A 21,339-nucleotide genomic window follows, 5' to 3' on the forward strand; every position below is an offset into this window, starting at 1 on the left:
TTTATGTCGTCTGAGCACAAACGTGAGCTTTGCTCAGCAGTACTGGAACTTTGAATGGAACTTTTTTGTCAGCAGACACCGAAGGTCGGTTTGGCAGGAAAAGAGCAATGGATATACAGAAAACCGTTCAGACTGGTGGAGGTTCTGTGATGTTGTGCGGCTGTTTTTCTTCATGAAGACTTCTTCACAAAATATCAGGAGTAGTGATGTGCCGTTCATGAACGATTCGTCCATTTCGAACAAATCTTTAATATGACTCGGGAACAACGAGTTGTCTCAGAGAGTGATTCGTTCATTTTGTGTTGACCGAGCATGCGCAACAACATCCCCATGGGTTCTGTACAGGAAACAGAAATGATTAGTTCACCTCTCGAGTCTTCGAGTTTGAGTTCAACGCGTCAGGGGCCAACTGCATTCGGCCTATGGGGCTATGACGTGATGAACGGACGACTCAGCGAATCTGTTAATGAATCGTTTCTGTTCCTCATAATTCGGCCTCGGCTGCATTCGCCTATAGTTTGTTTTTTATTCAAATGTGATCAACGTTTGCGTAAGTACTAGATGTGTCGGGGAATTTAACGGTTTCATTATATTCTGCTCAAATGAACGAAACGACTCGAAAAAAGATTCGCTCATTTTGCTGAACGAGATTCAAAGATCCGAGTCAGTAAAATGATTCGATTCCTATCTCTAATCAGGAGATGTAAATCTGGCTGCCTCTACCAAAAAGTTATGCTGTGTTTGACTAACTCGTAACAGCTCAACCCTGACGTCATGTCCAAATGGCCACACGTGAACAAACAATAAATAAAATATCACTTCCCTGCTTCAAAAGAATTTGTAATATTATTTACTTTAGAACAATCAACACAGTTAAATCTATAACACTGACAGCTGCTATGAAAGTAAATACTTTTATCAGAAACTCACGATCGGTAATATTAGATGACTAGCTTGTTGCTAACAAATTCAATTCAATTCAATTCAATTTTATTTGTATAGCGCTTTTTACAATAGACATTGTCTCAAAGCAGCTTTACAGAAACATCAACACGGTATACAGATATTAAAGGTGCGAATTTATCCCAACTGAGCAAGCCACTGAGTGGCGACGGTGGCAAGGAAAAACTCCCTAAGATGTTTTAAGAGGAAGAAACCTTGAGAGGAACCCGACTCAGAAGGGAACCCATCCTCATCTGGGTAACAACAGTTAGTGTGAAAAAGTTCATTATTGACTTATATGAAGTCTGTATGGCGTTAGGAGCAGCCGTAGTCCCAGCAGTCTGGAATTAAAGAAGATTTGAGCTCCATCCAGAGGCAGAAAGGATCTGGATCTCTAGTATCTCCATAAATTCGTGTGGGGCTCGGCGAAAGGAGAGAGGGAGAAAAAAGATAATTATGACTGCCAAGTAGTAGAACAGAATCTAGTCAAATCACGTTTTTCATGGAGGCTTTCATCTTTTTGTTTTTTCCCCATCAAGCTCAAACGTCCCATATCTGAGTTAAGTAAAACACATATAATAACACAAATAAAAGTGGTTCATTAACCCCAGAATCAAGATGACCATCGAGCAGTCCCCTGACTTGAACCTTACCGAGTCCATGCTCTCTCAATCTTGTTAACGTAATATGTTCCTGAGGTTAGCTTAAAATACATTGACCTCGGGTTTTTTGGTGTGAAATTAGGGCGAATATCCATAAAAATGAAAAGAAAAGAAAAAAAAAAAAAAAAAAAAGAATTTCATAACCTTCACTAAGGGTGCCAATAATTCTTGAGTGGAGATTTTATTTATGTATTTATTTATTCATTCATTTATTTATTTATTTATTTGTTTGTGCTCAAAGGGTGAATTTCCCCGCACTAACTCTGTTTACAGGAACCCGAAGGTCATCGGCGCGTCACTTAAACACCCATTTAAAAAGATTATCACGGATATGAATTATTCATCCGAGTCGATACGCGAGATAAATATAAAAGCAATTTTTTTTCGACTCGTAAGCTTCGTGAACGAAAACAAGAATTGATCCAAATCTTTTAAACGTCCGGCACACGAAATCTCTCGCTGATGCGTCCAGCGACGTGAAGGATAAACGTGCTTCCATTCGTTTAATTATTGATTTATTTACGATGCACAGCTGACTGTAAATCTTTACAGACTTTGTGTATTTTTGTTCTTCTCGTTCAAATAACATTCGCTTTTAACGTCACGGATTTCTGAGATTTGGGACTCTTTAGACGTTCCTAAACACACACACACACACACACACACACACACATATATATATATATATATATTTAATTAGAAATGCAATAATATGAACATACTGTATGAAGAGAGCAATAACGGTATAAACGAACGTAAAGCCCTGTGAGTGAGTGTAACTGTATGTTTCTCCGTAACGTGTTTATCAGCTCAGTGTAGAAACGTGATATCCGTCCAAAGCGCATCTTAAAGCGTCCCTCCGTGACCTTGCTGGAGGTCAGTAATCCTGCTAGAAGGGTAATCTATTCCTCCCCTTTTCCCAGGAGACGGACGAGAGATGAACCTCAGGACAATGGTCTGCTTCCTGTGCTGAAGCTGCAACTGCTCAAGCAGTGTGTGTGTGTGTGTGTGTGTGTGTGTGTGTGTGTGTGTGTGTGTGTGTGTGTGAGTGTGTGCAGTGAACATCTCTTTGTTCTTCTTGACGGGATGACACAGCTACCCGAATAGACACGCATGTAAAGAGTGCTCCAGTAGCAAATACACGCTTTCGTTAAAAAAAAAAAAAACTGTACTTGATAGTTTTTTTGGTTCAGTTTTATACAAAAATAAAGTTAGCTATACTAGCCCCGCCCCTATGGCTAACATTTTATCCATCTAACAATAACCCTAACCCTAGGTGTGAATTGTTTGCCCAGCAGCCAGCTCAGACCCCTCCCCTTTCCCATCGCCCTGCTCCCCAGCAGCTAAACACAGAGTCACGCTACTCTACACACGGAAACCCAACAGCGTCCTGACTCATCTTCTAACCGACTTGCGTCGATAAAACATTTCATTTGTCGACCCCGATCGGAATCGAAAATCAGAGCTGCCTTTCGAGCAAATGAATCGAATTACACTTCTGACTTCTCTCTCAACACGGTATTTCCTTTTCTGTTCCCTGCTCGATCACGTCCACGATTTCACGTCTGTCTGTTTAAAGCACGAATATCATAAGCAGCCGTGCGACATCGTCGTGAGGCGATAAAGGTCAGCCATCTTACAGCTTAAGTCGTAATTAAAGCTGTAGACATGAACACGAGAATCCTTCGCCTTAACTCTCAGTGCTGTTTAAAAATACATAGCAAAGCCTACAAACAAAGCAAAAATGGATCTGAACATAAAGCGTTCGTTATTCATCCCGTCGTGGAGCCTGTTGTGTAATTCCGGCACGCTATCTGATCCGACGTGACAGCTAGGCGCGATGCGCCGCCGTTATTTCGCACGCTCCGCCTGCGTTTTTGTATTTTTAATGAGTCTCCTATTCCCACTGGACGTTTTCCGTGATAACTTAATAACCAGCCGTGCTCTAGTGACCCTAAAAGGGGCCCTTTGAATAAAAATGAGGTTCCTTATCTCCTTTGTGTCTGCCTTTTTTCACTCTCTTCATTAGGACGTACTTCTCTATGACAACCTAAACATTCCGAGCCTCAATTGCTCTCGACCTGTCACAACACGCTCAAAAGATCTCTCTCTCTCCCTCTCTCTCTCTCTTGCAATGCTGATAACATCCTCCACACAAATGATTTCCTGTCTGTAATAAATCTCTATTACGATGATAATCCAAACCCGATATGGAGGGTTTTTCATCACATCAGCATCTCTTTACAGCTTCCTGTTTTCAAATAGCATGAGATATAAAGAATGAAACACTCTGTTCCGTGCTTTTATAAACAAAACAATCGACAGCATCATCAGCGCATAGCTGTCGACTAAGGAAAGCATCTGGACATGTTTTATAATCCCAGTGCATTTAATGGCTGTTGAGGCAAGGGCTCCACAGAGATAAATATCACCCTGAGACGAGTAAATCAGTATGCCTAATAAAACGACCACTGTGTATATTCCAGATGTGAAAGAATTTAAACGGACTATGCAGCCAAGAGAGAAATCCACACTCTGCAACCTGTCTCATGATTTAAAATCGATGTGTTTGCTTTTGCGTAACAAGGCTAACGTAGCGAACAAGTTAGCAACGCCACCAGTTTTAACGTTACACAAGCTGCCCGGTGAGAAAAAAAGAAGAAACACTGAGCGAATAGTAAATACAAAAATATCTTGACGCACATGTACTGAGTAGAATCTGCAGTTTCCTGGCTTGTTCTGTCAAAAGCCTGAGTGGGGACATTTCCTGGAACAAGTGAGGAATGCAAACACGGAATAAAATCACCTTCGGCTGCGGGTCTATAAATTATCACTCGGTGTTGAGCGTTTTAACAGAGACAGTCTCTCAAACACAGCAGGCAGAGGGAATTTACTGTTTCCCACACACACTCGTACACACACTTACGTACTGGTACACACAGTACTCGTACACGTTCCTGCACACTTACACACTCGTACACACTTGTACACACGGATACACACTCGTACACACTTGTACACACGGATACACACTCGTACATACTGATACACACTCGTACACACTCGTACACACTTGTACACACGGATACACACTCGTACACACTTGTACACACGGATACACACTTGTACACACGGATACACACTCGTACACACTTGTACACACCCATACACTCTTGTACATACTGGTACACACTCACAACTCACAACTCACACAAATGTGATAAAGGCTCACATGTGGCGCAACAGAAAAGCATTCAGGAGTCAAGGGAGCCAAATTTGCGTATGTATGCAGAAGAGGGCAGATAGCGCTTTCCGCCGAGTGTGTTATGCTGCCCAGTGATGCAGCATGAGCAGCTGTTCGAAAAGATACGGACGTTGCCCCAGCCTTCCTAGATGCTAGCTGTTGTGTTATAGCCGAGAATTACCTAGAACTAATTACCTAGAAAGCGGCTGATGAATCACTGTTCAAACGCTAGCTACAGAACGAGCTGTTATGTCTTTATGGGCGTGGCCTAATATTCTAATGAGCACACTTGACTGACCGCCATCTGTCTACGCCACTCAAGCAGAACTAAACACAACAGCACAGACAAACTACGCTATTATAGAGTTAAACATTAGGCTAAACTCATTAGCATGTTTTAAGATTAAGCATGACTGGCTAAAAACATTTGACATTAAGTCCATTAGGCTTCTGTTAGGACTCAAATAAAGAGAGGGAGGGAGAGAGAGAGAGAGAGAGAGAGAGAGAGAGAGAGAGAGAGAGAGAGAGAGAGAGAGAGAGAGAAATCAATTCCACTAACATAACAAGAGATGAGAAGAAATCTCACACGCTGGAATGTAGGAGGTCAAACGAGGTGCTTCTTGAAATTTTTCAAGAGTTTTTTGTTGTTGTTCTTAAGAAGAGAATTATGTAGGGAGAAATAACATGTATTATTAAATGTAGGAAGAAATGACATTTACATATTACATCATCATACAAATGTTTTAAATGTATAAATGTATTATGACTGCATTTATACTGCACTGCTAGTTCTTTTGCTACACTAAAAAAAAACATAGAATTTACTAGAAACAACAACAACAACAACAACAACAACCCCGAGACAACAAACTGCATTCACTTTGTTTGTGTAATGATGCACACTTGAGTATAGACTACCCAAATTTGAAATTTACTATAGCTATTATTTGTACATTTTCTGTTTACATGCTAAATTACTCGTAAAAACCGTGTAACCTTTAAACCATATAACAGTCTCTTGATTGTTGAGTATTGTTTACCTTATTATTGAATTTACATTTGTTTTATATTTGGCTTTAAACATTAACAATTAGCATTTTTGTTTGTTTGCTTTTTTTTTTTTCAATTTCAAGTAAAATCTACTTGATTTAAATGATTAAAAGTGACACAAATCAAACAAATAAATCAAATGTTTGCTCCTTTCTACGTTAATGTAATTATTTTGATTACTATTTAATGATGTATTATTATTATTATTATTATTATTATTATTATTATTATTATTATTATTATTTACTCTTTTTAATTACTTAATTATTTCATGTAAGGGAGCTCAGATTTTTTTTTTTTTTTTTTTTCATGTATATGGAAATCCCAGCACTGTAAAAAGTACACGTCATTTCTTGTTCCCGCTTGGAAACGTCTTTCGCAAATAATTTCTGATCATTATTACATAACATCCTTAACACCTTCAATAACTCCAAGCAGATGTAGAACTCCAAGCTGTACGTGTACTCACATACAGGTAAATGACTATACTTAAACTTCACCAAACTTAAACCAACTGAACCACCGACAAACCATTCACCTGACTCAGAAACCCCCAGAAATCTTTACTGGAACACTTGAACGTGTAAAAAAAATATTTCATAATACAATAGCCTTAGACTTTATTTAAAAGATAAATAAATATTCAAAACAACCCTTCCATAGCGCTCAAAATGTCATCAGTTTAAAGTTCCACAAGCACCTGTACAAATCACGTTCACAAACCGTGACCCTTTAATACATTACTAGGTGTGGACTGTATTCATTTCAACTTCACGCGACTGTTTTAATCTAAACGTTGTCATTAAACTAGAGATGCACCGATACTAAATTCCTCATCCGATACCGATAACCGATTATTCAGAGTGATATCGGCCGATACCGATAACCGATAGTTTGGTGGTTCTGCCTTTTATACCTTCTCTTAAATGAATAATAATGAATTCCAAAATTCTGAAAGAAATGCAAATAAAGTCTTTATTCTCTCCATTTCAACAAGTTGTTTCACAGTAACTGGTCTCATAAACAGAACACACATCACTCTAATTAACATGAACACATGAACTCAATTCTGAAGATTAAATGAAGATTTCTTATCTTATTGAATGTTATTAATTCATATTAACATTGACTGAGTTCTAAAAAAAACCCCTCCTGTTAGTCTCACATTCACTCTCCACAAACAAAAGCATTTCTACTTCATCATTAACGTCATATATAATATCAACTTTTTGATATATTAACATTAACTGGATATGAAACTCGCTACTCTACAAATATATTTTTCTGTGCAATAGATACCTTTTTGTCAACTCCTCTTCGTTGAAATCTTTCATTAGTGTACCGGCCCTTTAATTCAGCTCGAGCAGCTCGGCAAAAAATAAAAATTAGACTCGACAAACAAACTGCAGTTTTGTCGTCATTCCACACAAGAGGCATCTTCTTTACACACAGCACCAAATCGATGTGTTTTCCCGCCCTCTTTTGATTGACAGGACATAATCGGCCCTGATCATCGGATGTTTTTAAACGATACCGATTATGGTCATGATCCTCTTCTGCTGATTTGCGCATGCACAGGAGTCCAAACAGTTCAAGTAAACATTCAAAAAAATTTTTTTTTGTAGTTTTGTGAGCAAAATAATAGTAAATTTATCCTAGTAAACAATTTATATATAAAACATATATACAATTTGTGCTTTAACCACATATCGCATAAATTAATTTAGTCCAGAACTTAAAACTTCGAATTTAATATCAATTTCTAATAAGTTACTTTTTGATGCAAAGTTTAGTCTTTGTCTTATTCACCGAACCACTAAATATCTTTTTTCCCCCAGTGTACAGTTGTACTACAGCAGACTAATTAATATTACCTAATTATATTTCGATAGATAACGTACAATACAGAATTCTTTCATATTCATGTAATAATCGTAATAATCAGTGTAGCCTGCTAATTATAACGGCATGTTCAGTTTAACGCTAGTCATTACTTAGCATGTCTACAGTGCTAGTTCCTGTCGTAGTATCCTCAATATAATGCGAGTTTTCTGCTTAGCATGCTTAGTATAATCCTAGTTCCTGTACAATCCTGTTTACGGTAATGATAGTTCATTGTGTTTACTTTCATGCAATAAAATGTTGTTTACTGCAAAGCAGGTTTCTAGATTAGCATGTGTGCTATCATACTATTTTCTGTGTTGGACCTTTTTCTTAAGTTTTGTCATCGTAAAAACCTATGTCTCAAACATTACATATACAGTAGCTCTATGATAATCAGTTTCCTGTGAGAAAAAGGTGCGGTGAAAAAGTATTTGCCCCCTCCCGATTTCCGATGTTTTTTTTTTTTTTGCATGTGTCACACTAAACGGTTTCATTCTTTCAATGACAATCAGGATTTTCTGGTAGAGAGCAGAATTCATGTTTCTGTCAGTCATTTCAAGTCACCCTTTGCGGCCCTGATGGAGCAAAGCATCCTCACACCATCATATTACCACCACCGTGTTTGACTGTATATATGATGTTCTTGGTAAAATATGTTAGCTTTACACCAGATGTAATGAGAGCCATGTCTTCCAAAAAGCTCCCAACTCATCAGTCAACAGAACATTATCCCAAATAAGCATCGATGTTTTTTATTTTATTTATTTTTTCAAATGTGAGAGGAGGCTTTATGTTCCTCTTGGTTAGCTCTGGTTTTTGTCAACTCTTATGCATTGCATTTCTTCCCAGTTTCTTTCGAAAAAGAAACACTGACCTTATCTGAGGTGAGCAAGGTCTGCAGATCCCTAGACGTTTGTCTGGGTTCATTTGTGACTTGCTGAATGAGCGGTCAGTGTGCTCTTGGAGGAATTTTGGTAGGCTGGACACTTCTGGGAAGATTCACCACTGTTCCAGTGTTTTCACCATTCGGAGATAATGGCTCTCACTGTGATTCGCTGCAGTCGTGGAGCCTTAGAAATGCTTTTATCCAGACGGATTAATTAAATAATTAATCGATTAATTAAATAAATAATTAAACGGTTATTTCAATAACTTTCCTTCTCAGCCTTTCCGGAATTCATTTTGATCGCTGGCAACAGTGTGCTGCTTGTTAGCATTTAGCCTACTTATTTTAAGTGATGTTTAGATTCAACAGGGCTGGCGGTTATCAAGCTCGAGTGTGCCTAGTCTAATTGAATGCAATTATCAGTTAATCCTGGTTAATTAGTTGATTGTGTAACTAAGGGGGCAATTACTTTTTTTTTTTTTTTACACACAGACAGCTGGTGTTGGATAACGTAATAAATGAGACAATCACTTAAAAACTACATATTGTATGTATATCGTTGTTATTGTCTTATATTAAACTGTTGTTTGAATATCTAAAGCAATTAAGTTCCACACCTCAAGAAATCAGGGAAAGGGCGAATACTTTTTCACGGCACCGTAAACTAATAACTTGAATAGTAAAAATAACCTTATATTAAATTAGATTTTAAATATGGCTATAAAAGGATAATTATCGTTCAGAAAGGACATAGTTTTGGAGCTAACCTTACTAGAAAAAGAAAAGTCTAAAAGGGAGATTGAGAATTGTGCATTACGTCTCATTACAAAGATTTGGCTCATCATTAAAAAAAAAAAAAAAAGACTATGTGAGTGTGTCGTTATATTTTGTCCAGAAATGTAAACACGGTTTAATTAACTGATATATAAAGAACTCACTGAGGTGTGCATGCTTTAATTGACAGTTTGATGTATGCAGATGTTATCAGGATTTAATCGAGTCTATGGAAATGACAAGATATAAATACTATGCCGTGTGTGCGTGTGTGTGTACGTGCGGGTGTGAGTGTGTGCATGTGTAAGATGCCGCTCCCTCCATTCCAGTCGCCATAGCAACCGTCAGACTCCTGCAGCACACAGCAGTTTCTCTTTTCCCCCATCCCACCCCCATTGTCCCATCCCCCACTTGCGCCAAATCTCTGTCTCACACTCGTTCTTTTTCGTCTGTCCCTTGCTTTCTGCATGGGTAAGGGTTACGATGCGGGGTGTGGTTAGCGTTAGCGTTAGGGGTGGAGTTAGGAGTTAGTTAGTCATAGCTTTAATTACAAGTTCGGTCAATATGAAATCTGAATATCCAAATTTCACTCACTTCATAGTTACTATAAAATAAATTGTGACGTTGGGATGATGTACGATGTATATATATACAGTACACACACACACACACACACACACACACACACACACACACACACACACACACACACACACCACGTTTCAAGATATACCTCATTTCAACATATACAATACCTCATTTCAAAAGATTGTGGACCTCATTTTAGAATAAACTTAATGTAAACATTCCTCATTTCAACACACATCTAATCTCAACATAGATCTCATTTCAACGTAAACCTAATTTCAACGTATACCTCATCTCAAGATATACCTCATTTCAACATATACCTAATTTCGACGTATACCTCATCTCAAGATATACCTCATTTCAACATATACCTAATTTCGACGTATACCTCATCTCAAGATTTACCTCATCTCAAGATGTACCTCATTTTAACATTAATTCATCTCACAATATACCTGATTTCAACATATGCCTAATTTCAATGTATACCTCAATTCAATATGTACCTCACCTCAAGATATACATCATTTCAGCAATTACCACATTTCAACATGCGTCTAATTCCAACGTATATCTCCTTCCAACATATATCTCAAGATATCCTTCGTTTCAACAGGTCTAATTTCAACATATACCGCATATCAAAACAGACCTCATTAAAACATAAAACTAATTTCAATGTATACCTCATTTCATTGTATATGTCACGCTTTCGCCGGCAGATGGCGCTGCGGTGTCGATATGCACCGGCGGCGTACACGAGATTGAACTGTTGCCTATGGACATGTGCCTTTGTTTTGGTTTTGGTTCTCTTCCTGTTTAAGCATTGGTTGATGTTCAAGGGTGTGTCATTATTGATCCCAGCTGTCTGTGATCTAGCTTGATTATGTTTGGTATTTATAGCCCTCGTGTTACTTTGTACTTCGCGCAGTATTACTTTAGTAACCGAATGAATGTAATGGTGAACGCGTTACGTATGCTAAGCGGTCTTGTTTTCGTGTCCTGCTCTCGTTCCATGCCTCGACTTTAGTTTCCTGTTTAACCTCGATGATCTTGTCCTGTATAGATCGCGTTTTATGTGTCTTGATTTCTGTTGGTAAATAAAGACGTTGATCTGCTCTTGCTTCTGCCTCTGCTCCCATTTTGTAACAGTATACCTCATTTCATTTAAACAGCGTCTAACTAATTTTACTGTATGTCTCATACACCTCATTTCAGTATATGCCTTTTCAAACATTATTTCAATTCATATATATACATAAAATATGCTAAAAACTATAGACCTATGGTACATATACAAAATGCATGCACTGTTATGATAATTCACTGTGTGAATTTCAACACAGACAATTTTCTGTGTGTAGACTTATAATGATGTATTTGGAAATACGGAACAATCATGGCTAAAGTAGTTTAAAAATGACTAAAAAGTAAGATAAAAAAAAAATATGAATCATCTGAACCACCATTTTGTTCTGCCTTTCTTACTCACTATGGATCAGTGAGCAGAAGAATGACTTTGATTTAACGGAAAAGGCCATCTGAGTGGAATGGACAATCTCTGTTCAAAAATGCACTGAGTACTGTGGTAAAATGTGCGGTTTCATGGGTCTGATCTCTCAAAAGCTTGAGTGTGAACATTTCCTGGAACAAGTGAAGAATGTAAACATGGAATAAAACCCCTTTCAGCTCTGCGTCAATGGAATATCACTCAGTATAGGTCCTTTTTAACATACACAGCCTCTCAAACACTTCAGGACATTACTGTCACACACACACACACACACACACACACACACACACACACACACACACACACGTGCGCGTACACAATCTTCACTCATAATGCTACTACTGTACTGTAAAATAATGGGGCTACAGTCAGGTCTAAATGTTAATGTGTGCACCCCCTTTAATTGTTTTTTTATTACACCATGCATCAAATACTAATATAATGACATTATGTTCCAATGTTACACATTATTCTTCATTAAGTCCAGTATAGTGTGCTCTGATTGGCTGAGATCAGTAGAAAAAACAAGACAGAGAGGAATGTATTAACTGGGTCCAATTCAGGGAGGAATAATATTACAGTGTATAATATTACAGAGGTTTTACTATACCAAGCTTTAGTTTTTATTAAACGTTAAGCAAAGTTTAAAGAGTAAAGAGTAAAGGAAGATGTGATCTTTATCTTTTAAAATGCCAACATATACCTCATTTCACCATATACCTCATCTCAACATACTGTATACCTCATTTCACAATATACCTCATTACAACATCTGTATACCTCATTTCACCATACACCTCATTACAACATCTGTATACCTTATTTCACCATATACCTCATCTCAACATACTGTATACCTAATTTTACCATATACCTCATTACATCTGTATACCTCATTTCACCATATACCTCATTACAACATCTGCATACCTCATTTCACAATATACCTCATTACAACATCTGCATACCTAATTTCACCATATACCTCATTACAACATCTGCATACCTCATTTCACAATATACCTCATTACAACATCTGTAAACCTCATTTCACCATATACCTCATTAGAACATATGCATAACTCATTTCACCATATACCTCATTAGAACATCTGCATACCTCATTTCACAATATACCTCATTACAACATCTGTATACCTCATTTCACCATATACCTCATTACAACATCTGCATACCTCATTTCACCATATACCTCATTACAACATCTGTATACCTCATTTCACCATACACCTCATTACAACATCTGTATACCTCATTTCAAGATATAGCTCATTAGAACATCTGCATATCTCATTTCACCATATACTTCAGTACAACACCTGCATACCTCTTTTCACAATATACCTCATCTCAACATACTGTATACCTCATTTCACCATATACCTCATTACAACATCTGTATACCTCATTTCACCATATACCTCATTACAACATCTGTATACCTTATTTCACCATATACCTCATTACAACATACTGTATACCTAATTTTACCATATACCTCATTACAACATCTGTATTCCTCATTTCACCATATACCTCATTACAACATCTGCATACCTCATTTCACAATATACCTCATTACAACATCTGAATACCTCATTTCACCATATACCTCATTAGAACATTTGCATATCTCATTTCACCGTATACCTCATTAGAACATCTGCATACCTCATTTCACCATATATCTCATTACAGCATCCGTATAACTCATTTCACCATATATCTCATTACAACATCTGCATACCTCATTTCACCATATACCTCATTACAACATCTGTATACCTCATTTCACCATATACCTCATTACAACATCTGCATACCTCATTTCACAATATACCTCATTACAACATCTGTATACCTCATTTCACTATATACCTCATTAGAACATTTGCATATCTCATTTCACCGTATACCTCATTAGAACATCTGCATACCTCATTTCACCATATACCTCATTAGAACATCTGCATACCTCATTTCACCATATACCTCATTACAACATCTGCATACCTAATTTCAGTATATACCTTATATACCATATATATATATATATATATATATATATATATATATATATATATATATATATATATATATATATATATATATATATATATATATATATATATATTTTTTACCATTTTACATATACGTCATCACATGCACCTCATTTTAATCCAAACTTACAGTGTAAATTCCTCAGCCTGTTCCAGGAGCACTATTAACAGACCTGTATGTTTATTTAATCAGTTGTTTAACTCTCTAAATGTCACTCAGATGTCAGTGTTCATCGAATGGCTTGTGAAAGAACACCAGGACTACACAGCTAATGAGAGAATGTGCAGTGATCTTGGTTATCACGCTGAAGTTGCTTTCCTATAATAGCCGTCCCAAAATGTTTTGTTTGTCTTATTCCTACGGCACGTCAACGATAATTACAGTTTTTATTAAATGTAGGAACAAAACCTCAGCAGCTTTAAACAGTCGTTTTCTCACCAGCCTTCATTCTTTTAAACTCTCTTGAATTTAATTAGACAAAAAAAAAAAAAAAATGCAGCTTGTCATGTCACAAAGAAACTGTGAAATGTACCTACTGCTCAGCCGCCTCTACAATACGTACTGATCAGTAAGCATGAATACGATTCTGACAGCTCAGTATCCACAGTGTCCAGTGTTTCCTCACTGCAGAATCGAGCCGGAAGCAGTAAGACATCTGAGTATTTCTCGCCTTACTGTTTGATGAATACTGAAAATTCGGACGTTTGACTCTTTCGGCGTACTGCTTTTCGCCTACTGTGTAGTAGGGTAGAAGGGATATTCATGCGCAATCGATGTTACAAAGCGCCGACACCGGAGACTCCTTGAACGTCCGTAAAGTTTAAATAAACGTCTCCTTACAGAACACGTCACCACATCAGTGATTCTATGTATTTCTTTGCTAAATAACAGCATGCTCATTATTAGAGCATCTGCTTGTGATGAATGAGTCGTTACTATAGAAACGATAACGTATTAGAACGAAGACATTAATAAAAACCTGTGATCTGCGTCGCAGCCAAAACTACTGTCAGAGCTGCTGTTATGGGAAATGACTTTATTTATTTATTTATTTATTTGTTTGTTTACTTTACTTTACGACTAGTCACAATCCAGAATCCAGCACTGCGGTATAATTCAATATACAATAGCAGGATCTGGTGTGCATAATGGGATTAATTTGCTGTTGTGTGTGTGTGTGTGTGTTTTCAATAGAAATGCCACTAATTCCCTCTCATTAAGCTAAATTAGCACTAATGAACATGTCATAGAAATCCACAAACCTCCTGGAGTGCTCACTGTTTAGCAGTGGGGTCTGGTGTCCTGTTGGCTCAGGCTGTCGGTTTTCATGTCGTGCTTTTTTTTATTATTATTTTTTTTTTTACATTTATTTTAAACTCCACAATCTATCACCGCTCCATCTCACTAATGATGGATGTATGTAAATCGAAACAGAGCCCCGTCGTGTAGAATCAACCTTCTGTATAAAGTACATTTTGTTTTGTTGCGTATCCGTACGTAAACCGACGCGACATAATCGTACCAGTTTGTATGAAGCCGTAAAACCGGTGTACGCTGCGTATAAAGGATTTATTTAGTAAATACATTTGTGAAATATTGTTAAAAATAAATAAATAAATAAATAAAAACCCTGCACGGTAGCAGGATGCGGACTAAATTATGAGTCACTGCTCTGCTATAAGAAACCACAAGTCATTCATTATTTATCATCAGTATACGCTATCAAGTATTTAGAGGTTAAGAGCTTAAGACTGCTTTTATTCTTCCTCTTCCTCAGTTTGGAAAGCTCTCAGCTTGCAATAAGTTATAACATTTGAAGAAAAGTTATAAACGATCAGCAAAACTGGCTCAAAGTAGACAGGAGGATTGTTTCTAAGCTTCCTTTAAGCTGTTCTGGATAATTATACTATTTATACCATACTGTATATATAAAATATAAAAGAACAAGTGTGTTTGTGTCAATTCCATGATTCTAAGATATTAACAAAAATATACATTTATTTAAAACAAACAAACAAACAAACAAACAAACAAACAAACAAAAAACAAGGTATTTTCTTTAAGGATGTAAAAATATTAGAGTTAGTATTATATATGGTATGTTTCTACATCACTATATGTATATTATAGAAAAAGAAAGAAATAAGAAAGTCCACATAAAAAATGAACTTGAAAATGTGTGTGTGTGTGTGTGTGTGTGTGTGTGTGTGTGTGTGTGTGTGTGTGTGTATACTACTCAATCTATTTCTCATTATTCTAATTGTGTTTGAAAAAGAAGAAGTATATATTAGAAATGATATACAATCTATTACATATTGCTACTTTAATGATTTGGTATGTACAGTATTCCAGTTCAGAGGAAGTTGTGCAATTCGTGAACAGTATGCTGTCTTTGTTACAAAACTTTGGGGTGTTTTTCTAAAATCCAACAATTAGTACAGATTTGTAATAATAATCATTTAAAACTATTCAGAATGACATTCCATATTAAATGTATTTTATTTATTCATGATCCTAAATGCTTCAAGCATTTTGTGAGAACTCTGATTATTATTATTATTATTATTATTATTATTATTATTATTATTATTATTATTATTATTTTATAATAGTAGTACTAACCATCTAATTGTCTCCTTTTTTTCTCAGGCAGAGGTTTTTCCCTCTCTTTCTGTCTTTCTTCTCTGAGCAGAATGAAGTCTTTATTCTGAACTATGAGGGGAATTCTCTCTCTCTCTCTCTCTCTCTCTCTCTCTCTCTCTCTCTCTCTCACCCTGTTGTGACATTTATTCATACACAGACTCATGCCTGTATGCTGTGTATCGTGTGTGTGTGTGTGGGGTGGGGGGTTTTTGGGAGTAAGTGAGTGTGTTTTAAGTTTAACCCCCCCCCAATTTTATCCAAATAGAGCAAGTAAATACAAAGTGGTTGGACTTTCTGGGATATTTGAGGAATCAAAGGCTTTGATGACCTTTAACCTCAGAGCTTCTCATACACACACAAACAAGGCTATACCAGACCTAACTTCAAAGTACTACTGACATTATTAACATTTTATGTACAGTGTGTGTGTGTGTGTGTGTGTGTGTGTGTATATATATATATATATATATATATATATATATATATATATATATATATATATATACATATATATATATATATATATATATATATATATATACTGCATGTATATATATATATATATATATATATATATATATATATATATATATATATATATATACTGCATGTATACTCTCTCTCTCTCTCTCTCTCTCTCTCTCTCTCTGTTGTAACATTTATTTCCGAGATAGTTACAAGACACGGACTCATGCCTGTACGCTGTGTAGCGTGTGTGTGTGTGGGGTGGTTTTTTTTTTGGGAGTATGTGAGTGTGTTTGAAGTTTAACCCCCCCCCCCCCCCCCCCCCCCAAATTTTATCGAAATAGAGGAAGTAAACACAAAGTGGTTTTTTGTTTGTGTTCTCTCTCTCTCTCTCTCTCTCTCTCTCTCTCTGTGTATATATATATATATATATATATAGAGAGAGAGAGAGAGAGAGAGAGGGTATATATTATCAGTATATAAATGTACTGAGTATAATGAGTACATAAATATACAGTACCGACTATATACAATTGATATTTGGTGTGACAGCCATTAGCTTTAAAAAATTGTATTAGTAGTCTCAGGTAGAATTAGTGCAGTTTTATGAGGAAATGAGCTGTATCCAGCCATGGATGAGGTAACATATGAGGTAACAGGTAGTCCAAATTCCTTCATTCATAACAGTGGGTAAGAGCAAGGAATATGTGATGTGCAGCAAAAGGTTGTTGAGCTTCACAAAATGGGGCGTGTCTATAAGAAAATAGCACAAGCGTTGAAAATGCCCATTTCCACCATCAGGACAATAATTAAGAAGTTCCAGTCAACTGGAAATGTTATGAATCAACCTGGAATTGGACGTGTGTCTATATCGTCTCAACACACTGTGAAGAGGACGGTTCGAGCGGACAAAAATTCTCCAAGGATCACAGCTGGAGAACTGCAGAAGTTAGTTGTGTCTTGGGGTCAGAAAGTCTCCAAAACTACAATCCGATGTGACATACATCACCACAAGTTGTTTGGAAGAGTTTCAAGAAAAAAGCCTCTACTCTCATCCAAAAACAAACTCGAGCGTCTTCAGTTTGCCGACACTACTGGAACTTCAAATGGGATCGGGTTCTATGGTCAGATGAAACCAAAATAGAGCTTTTTGGTAATAAACACCAGAGGTGGATTTGGAGCACACAGAGAGGTAGCCATATGGAAAAGTCCCTCATGCCCACGGTTAAATATGGAGGAGGATCTTTAATGTTTTGGGAATGTTTTTCTGCCAGAGGACCTGGACATTTTGTTAGGATACATGGCATCATGGACTCTATCAAATATCAACAGATGTTAAATGAAAACCTGACTGCCTCTGCCAGAAAGCTTCAAATGGGCCATGGTTGGATCTTCCAGCAGGACAGTGATCCAAAACATCATCAACATCAACACAAAAATGGTTTATTGACCACATAATCAAGATCCTGACATGACCATCCCAGTCCCCTGACCTGAACCCCATAGAAAACCTGTGGGGTGAACTGAAGAGGAGAATCCACCAGCGTGGACCTCGAAATGTGAAGGATCTGGAGAGATTCTGTATGGAGGAACGGTCTCAGATCCCTCGCCATGTATTCTCCAACCTCATCAGGCGTTATAGGAGAAGACTCAGAGCTGTTATCTTGGCAAAGGGAGCTAGCACAAAGTATTGACTAAAAGGGTGCCAATAATTGTTGCACAACTATATTTAACGAAGATATTTTTATTTTTTTATAAATGTGTGTTGTGTTTGCAATCGTTTGATATCCATGAGAGCATGAGAGTATGTTTGTGATTTTTTTAAACAAATGATCAAAAGTTTAAACAATAAAGACAAAAAAATGTCACTGCCTTCTTTGCTCATATTTACCAAGGGTGCCAATATTAGTGGAGGGCGCGGTATGTATAAATATATACAACTAAACGCATGGGGTGGGACCCTGACAATGTGGAGTGTGTAGACCATCACCACACACACACACACACACACACACACACACACACACACACACACACACACACACACACACACTTCAACAACATACAGTATTTAATGTATTGTTAATAAAATAAAATAAATATTGACATTCTAAATATACAAATAAATAAATAAATAAATAAAACAATACATGGTAATTATAACAAAAATAAACAGATAAATAAATAATAATAATAATAATAATAATAATAATAATAATAATAATAATAATAATAATAATAATGTCCTAGTTCTAATTTGCCTTCTTTAGATGCAAGATTGATGTATATCTTTATTTTATTTATCCATCCATCCATTTTCTGTACCACTTATCCTATACAGCATCACGTGGAGCCTGTCCCAACGAACTTGGGGCACAAGGCGGGTGACACCAATCCATCGCAGGGCACACACACAATCACACACCTATTCACACACTATGGACAAGCCCCAGTGCACAAGGAGAACATGTAAACTCCACGCACACGGGGCGGAGGCAGGATTCGAACCCCCAACCCCAGAGGTGTGAGGCAAACCTGATCACCAGGAAGCCACCGTACCCCCATGTTTCTTAAAATTAATATCAACAGATATCAGAATAATTCGAGTATTATTACATTAGTGTTACTGAAGACACACCAAACTATCATGAACATCATGCTGCGTCTCATTTAGGAGGAGGCCGGCTAGGTAGGCAAGAATTTTATGGAGAATAATAAAGTTTGTTTATAGATATATTGGTTTTAAAAAAAAGGATATTGTGATAATATCGTAAATTGCGATTGGATGTTAGATAATTAGCAGCGTATGTGAAAATAAATTGAATAAATAAATAAATAAAACATGTTATACACGGTGTATATATAAAGGGTTTGTATGGAGCACCACGCCTTCACGTAGCACACCAGTGTCTCTCTCACACACCCCATCATGCATCTGACACATTTTCTTTCCTACACACACACACACACACACACACGCACACACACACACACTCACACACACACACACATACACACAAGTGATCATCAAACGCATCCATTGTTCTTCTCTCTCTAATGCATGTAACAAACATGCCTTACCTTTACAGGTAACGATGAGGTCGAGCCGTTTTGTCCTCTTCCTCTTACACTACAGTGACACACCTTTCTCTCTGTATGTCTGTCTATCTGTCTGTCTACCTCTCTCTCTCTCTCTCTCTCTCTCTCTCTCTCTCTCTCTCTCTCTCGTTCTCAGTGCGTCTCTGGTCCAATGGGTGGTTCACACCTTCTGCCGTGATGCTGCAGTGATGGAAAAAATACACTCTCTTCCTCTTCTCACTCTCTCTCTCTCTCTCTCTCTCTCTCTCTCTCTCTGTCGCTCTCTCGCTGTCTCTCACTCTCTCTCACCTCATTCCCCCAATCTCGGTCCTCCCTTCTCCCTTCCCCTCCTCCCTTCTTCTTCCCTCCCACTCATCCATATTTCTCTATTGCTTCCCGTATAACGATGACATCATCACTTCTTCCTTAGCAGGGCTCTCTCTCTCTCTCTCTCTCTCTCTCTCTCTCTCTCTCTCTCTCTCTCTCTCTCTCTCTCTCTTTGTATTACTGAGCCCCTCCCTTTTCTCCATCTCTTTGCTGCTCCAGTGGTTTTCTTTCAGTTTTTATTCTTCTTTTTCAATACAGATTTCAAAATTATTTTTCAAATGAGTATTATACTATTCAGAGAATTTATTTATTTCTTTATTTTTTGTATATTTAAAAATACATGTAATATTCTGAGTACATATTTATATAAACTAAACATATTTTTAGACCGATTATTTACTTATTCCTTATTCAAGCAATGAATTGGAAGATCTTTAGTTTGTATTTTTTTTTTTATACTGAAATTAAATTATATACATCTATGTATATGTTTTTTTTAGATGCATTTATTTAGCCAGACATGTTTTTATCTCTCTATATCTTATTGTATACATGCGTTTAATCATTTTTAATTGTAAACACTTAATAATTTAATGGTATTTATTTCATTATTTCATTTATTATTATGTTAATTAATATTATGTTATATGAAATGGAGAAAAACGATGTTGCAAAGCTAAAAACATGACATTGAAGTGAAATAATTTTTGCGCTACACTTCTTCAGTGCATCACAATTAATTTGTGGAGTTGTGGGTGTGGTCCAGCGTCTGGAGTTTTAAGGTGGAAGAATATAGTTCCTACTATAAATATGACAAAGGTGCAAGAGTTGGTTTGTTTTATTTCTTATTTGTACAAATAACCTGGAAGGTATGCAAAGCATGATAAAAAAAAAAAAAAAGGTTTAATCCATGACCTCAGCACGTGTGCATGATTTGACTGAGAAAATCTGTTTGGAAAACTGCATTATGGTCCGGAATGCTGTTTTTTCCTTGCATGGACCTCCCGTTAGTCATATTTTAAACACTCCCAAGCATCCCTTCACTCCAACACCATCTCAGACTGTTCAAAAATAAGCGGCAAGTGCTAGCACATCCTGTATGCTAATGCTGCATTCAACTTGCCTCGGAAGTGGGAGGTCGGCGCTTGGAATTCTGTCATTTTTGGCCTATTCAAGCTACAAAGTGAGGAAAAAAACA

At 36.9% G+C, this 21,339-nt stretch overlaps 1 protein-coding gene across 2 annotated transcripts in view; it reads right to left on the reverse strand.

Annotated features, from left to right (window-relative positions):
- l1camb (L1 cell adhesion molecule, paralog b) overlaps positions 1 to 20,117 on the reverse strand; it is a 61,067-nt gene extending 40,950 nt beyond the window's left edge. For both annotated transcript variants that reach the window (XM_053686332.1, XM_017486751.3), the window contains exon 1: positions 19,818 to 20,117. The gene's annotated coding sequence lies outside the window, so the exon portion shown is untranslated. The remainder of the gene's footprint in view (positions 1 to 19,817) is intronic.
- Positions 20,118 to 21,339: the final 1,222 nt, after the last annotated feature.

The sequence above is a fragment of the Ictalurus punctatus genome, chromosome 15 (assembly GCF_001660625.3).
Source record: "Ictalurus punctatus breed USDA103 chromosome 15, Coco_2.0, whole genome shotgun sequence".
Taxonomy (NCBI): Eukaryota; Metazoa; Chordata; class Actinopteri; order Siluriformes; family Ictaluridae; genus Ictalurus; species Ictalurus punctatus.